The sequence below is a fragment of the Furipterus horrens genome, unplaced genomic scaffold, assembly GCF_987537825.1.
Source record: "Furipterus horrens unplaced genomic scaffold, mFurHor1.1.pri manual_scaffold_6, whole genome shotgun sequence".
NCBI lineage: Eukaryota > Metazoa > Chordata > Mammalia > Chiroptera > Furipteridae > Furipterus > Furipterus horrens.
In genome coordinates, this window is record NW_028327176.1 from 85,050,439 (window position 1) to 85,055,691 (window position 5,253).

Consider the following 5,253-nt stretch of genomic DNA (forward strand, 5'->3'; position numbering starts at 1 on the left):
ATTGGAAATGTATCTGGATGCCATGGACTTATGCCTTTTACTTGTGTCTTGAGGACCTAATTGAACCCAAATTCATATACAGCACTTTCACTTGAAGAGGGAAGTGATGTCAAGTATGCTCCATCTTACAGTTAGGAGGTGCAGACAACACACAGTTCCTAAAGGGCACTGAAGATCCAATATCAAGTCAGGTGCTCGTTATTAGAGGAAATAAAATCAGATGGTTTGGGAAGAATTCAGTTCCTGATGGTTTTAGAACTGAGATCATGTTTCCTTGCTGGATGTCAGCTGGAGTTGCTCTCAGGCTCCAGAGCTGACCCTATTTAAGGAGCTGGAGGCAATGAGGGGTGTTTATATATGGTCTGTGGTAGGAAAAATAATGCCCCCCAAAGATGTCTGCATCTTAATACCAGAACCTGTAAATATGCTGCCTTATGGCAAGAGGGTCTTTGGAGGTGTTATTACATTATAGATCTTGAGGTGGGAAGATGACCCTGAATTAGCCGGATGGGCAAACATAGTTATAAATGTCCTTATAAAAGGGAGACCAGACAGTCAGAATCAGAGAGAGATTTGATGATGCTATGATGCTGGCTTTGAAGGTGGAGACCAGGGCCATAAGCCAAGGAGTGCAGAAAGCCTCTAGAAGCTGGAAAAGCAAGGACATGAATTCTCCCCTGCACCATCCTGAGGAAGATAGCCTTGCCCACACCTTGACTCTGGTCCTGTAAGACCCATTTCAGACTTCTGACCTCTGGAACCCTACGAAAATAATTTGTGTTGTTTAAGGCCACTGCATTTGTGGCATTTGTTACAGGAGCCATAGAGAACTAATAAAGGGTCCCTGAAGAATCTGCATCCTCTTGCCAAGGAAGTGCTTCAGGAGGGCGTCACTCCAGGGTGTCCAGACTGGAGAAGTGAACTTTCTCAATTGGGGCAGAAGGGCTACTTCTTTAGCCAAGGAAAGCTCAGTGGGATTTGGAGGCTCAAGTTTCTCAGATTCAGCTAAATCTACTCAAGTGTCTCCACCCAGTTCAGGGCTTCTATTTAACAAATAACCTAGATGTCACATTAGAGACTGGCAAGGATATAAGTGCATGTTGAATATAATTCTTCAATCTCCAGAATCAAACGTTGAGGCTGGTTTTGTCATACACAGTCCTTGTTTCCAGAGATAGGCCTTTCTTTCCAAGTAGTCAGAGAAGCTTGCTTGTTTCCAGTGTTGATTTGACAGGGTGTGACCTTCTTTCTGTGCTCTCTCCAGGGCAGTCGACCATGCTCCCACCACCATGATCTGTCGACTCCCCAGACTTACCCTGCAATAATTACTTTATTCCAGGCACAAGCACACATGGTAACTTAAGTAGCTTTTACTACATTTGCTGTAAAATACAAACAACCCCATTTTGTACCAGTGTAAAGTCATCCCTGCCCTGAAGCCTAAACTGGTCAGAAAACCAATCACAGATTCCCATTTTTGAGGGTCAGTTTTCTGAAATCTTTTCTTATACCAAATATTGTAACAATCAGAATTCACTAATGAAAATAGAATCCATTCTAAATATTTCAACCAGGAAGGGAGTTAGTACAAAATAACAGGTGCTTATAAAACTACAGTCATACCTGAGTACTCATCAGCTTTGTAACTCATCAAACCCTGTATTCATCACATTTTGATGAGAAAATAATGTTTCAGCACTTGGTGCTTGCTCAGGATTCATCTCACTTGCTAAAACTTGTACGAGTCACGACGCCGCCCGGCAAGAGAAAATGCTTCATTACTCATTGTTTGCTGGGTACTCATTTGGTACTCGTCGGTTTCGGCACTTGTGACAAGTTCCAGAACAAATTAACAATGAGTACTGAGGTACCACTGTAATTGAAAAGCTGGAGGAATAAAGGTTAGATGACAGCTAATAGCTTCCAGGTTCACTGCTACAGAACATGAGAGCTGTTCCCTGAGCCAGGGACATGCTAGTTGCACAGCTCTGCAGCAACAGGGAAAATCAGAATCGTCACACCTGCCACAAAGTCCCCACCTGGGGAGACCATGTACCTAGCTGTTGTCACAGCCAAAAGAAATCTAAGTCTCATGAGAGTTTGTCTCATTGGAGGAACATAAAGTTGTGTCTGGAACTTACTGGCAAGGAAGCCTGGAAGATGTCAGTTTCAGGCTCAGTGTCTCTGCCACACAGGGGAGAGCACCATGCCAGTGAACATATACTTACACAGATCACAGTATTGAGGAGCTGGGGTGGGACTAGAGAGAGCAGTCAAACTAGAAGGAGAAAGCTGACTTTTTGTCTAACAACCTATAAGGATATCCAAATGTTAAGATTAAAAGACACAGTATAGAGAATCTGGAATTCAGGGAATTCCCAAATAGGACTTTTGGGAGGTGGGGGTGGGGGTGTCTAAATTGTACAAAAAATACCAATATTATGCTGTGACTTTGAAAAATTTCTATTTGTATACAAGTGTTTGGACCCCAAAATGTCTAACAGTGGAGTAAATTAATATCTCATTCTGTAAACAAGACAAAGTCCTAAGATGTCAGCCTCTGCATCCCTCTCCCCTCATGGTTGTCAGAAATAGCTCTCAAAACAGGCATCCAAATATGACCTCTTCCCTGTCGACTGAGTTTGGACAACCTGCTTCTAACTCACTCATTTAATGGTATGTCCCTTCTGATGAATATTGCATTGATGTTTGTTTCAAACTTAACCTTGCTGAACCTTTGCAGGTTTTGTGGATCCTGAATTTCTGTAGGGTAAGGGTTAGGCACATGTGATTTGGTTAGAAGGGAGCAACTGGAACCATTCTGAAAGCAATGTTACAATTGATGGTTTCTTATAGTGATGAAGAACATGACACAGGAGCCAGACTTTCTGAGTTTGACTCCTGACTCTACCACCTGTTACCTTTGTGATTCTGGGCAAGGTAAACCGAGGCCTCTCTGTGCCTCACTTTCCTCACTTATAAAATGGGGGATAATTATGGCACCGAAAAGAGAGTAGCTGTGAAAAATAAATGAGCTAATAAACATATGCAAAGCACTTAGCTTCCATGATCAGGCACGTTCACGATGGTGCAGTCTTACACATTGGTGGCAGCCTCTGCAAAGCACTAAATAATGTCTGACACGTAGAACACTCAATAGCCACTATCATTAGGTATTATTTTTTGTTAGGTGATATCGGTTTGCCAAACCATACAGTTTCCAGTTGTACAATTCAATAAAATATCATCTGCCCACTGCATTGTGTGCCCATCACCCCAAGCAAAGTCTCTTTCTTTCCCAATTTCCCCCCTTTGCCCACCTCCACCTATCCTCCCACATTGCTTCCCATTTGGCTATCATCACATTGTTGTTTGCATCATTAGCTATTAGTAGATTATTTGTAGATAGCTTTTGGAGGAGAGAAGGAAATGCAGTCATGCCTTAGTACTCATCAGCTTCAGAATTCGTCAAACCCTATCCTCTCACTTCTCGCATTTTGACAAGAAAAAAAGGTTTCAGCACTCAGCGCTTGCTCAAAACTCACCACACTTGCTAGAACTTGTACGAGTCACAATGCTGCCCCACAAGAGAAAATACTTCATCACTTGTCTCTTGCTCGGTACTCAGTTTTGGCACTCATCACGAGTTCCAGAACGAATTAACGAGTACTGAGGTACCACTGTACTTTTGGGGAATACTCTTTAGTGGATTTTCACAGAAACTGTCTTTGTTTAGCAACCATACTGTTTTTAATTAGAGCTTATACTTAATCAGGGTGTCTTTGAAGGGAGCAGATGGAGACAGGGGGAGGCAGGACCAACACCTCCTTCACTAACCATCATTACTGTCAATCCTTCTGAAGGTGTTGGATCAGGGCCATTAAAAATTTATTCCAGTGTCTGAAGCATAGTATGAGGTCAATAAATAAATTTTAATTGAATAAATGAATAAAAATAATTTTCTACTTCTATTTAAAGTCTAGTAATTTAATTTGGATTTTTATCTAAATAATTATTATATGTTTGCATTCATTTGTTTGAAATATGAGTCAGCTTTGAATACAATAAAATGTCAGCATCAATCGCCGGTTAAAGTGCAAATATATTTTGATTGTGGTTATGTTTTCATTACATCTGAAGTGGACTAATAAATATAATCAAATTTAAACAAATTTAACAAAGCTATTAAAATAGACACATAGACCAATGGAACAGAATAGAGAGCTCAGAAGCAAACCCACCCAAATATTGTAAACTGATCTGTGACAAGGGTGCCTAAAATATACAATGAGGAAGGGTTAGTTTCTTTAATAAATGGTATTGAAAAAACTGGATATTCACATGCAAAAGAATGAAATCAAACCCTTATCTTACACAATACACAAAAATTCCTTGAAATGGTTTAAGAACTTAAGTGTAAGACCTGAAACTGTTAAAATTCTAGGAGAAAACATAAAAGGTAAGTTCTTAGGCATTGGTATTGATAATAATTTTTTGTATTTGACAACAAAAGCACAGACAACAAAAGCAAAAATAAACAGGTTGGTCTACATTGAACTTCAAAGTTTCTGTACAGCAAAGGAAACCATCAACAAAATGAAAAGTCAACCAACAAAATGGGAGAAAATATTTGCAAACCATATATGTGATAAGGGGTTACTACCCAGACTATATAAGGAACTTATACAACTCAATAGCAAAGAAAAACAACAACAAATAAACAAAAACAAATGATCAGATCTTTAAAATGGGCAAAGGTCTTGAATAGTCATTTCTCCAAAGAGGACATGCAGAAGGACAATAAGTATGAAAAGGTGCTCAACATCACTAATCATCAGAGAAATGCAACTTAAAACTGTTGCCAGTGGAAGTGGGGCTATTTCATGGGATCACAAGAAAAGCATTTCATAGACCAATGCATGGGACATTGTTGTGTGGCAAGATTTATTTGGTTGGAAATAGAAGACTGTCCCTGTGTCCCATCTCCATCCATCCTGCCATGGAAAAGTCCAACCATGTCTTCAGCAAGGGCAAAACAAAGGCCAGTGTCCAGAGTTTCTGTTTCATTGTTCCAGCATCAGCAGTGTTAGTCCCCATCCAGGTAGCTCAGCATGGTTCCCAGCTGTGCTGCTCTACCCAGACTCCTGCCTGAAGCTTGTGTTTGGAGTTCCCAACTGCTAGCCTTGCGGCTACTAGACCCACATGGTTACTATGGGAAGAATGTGCAAAATGAATGGGCGTATTTTGGGGTGG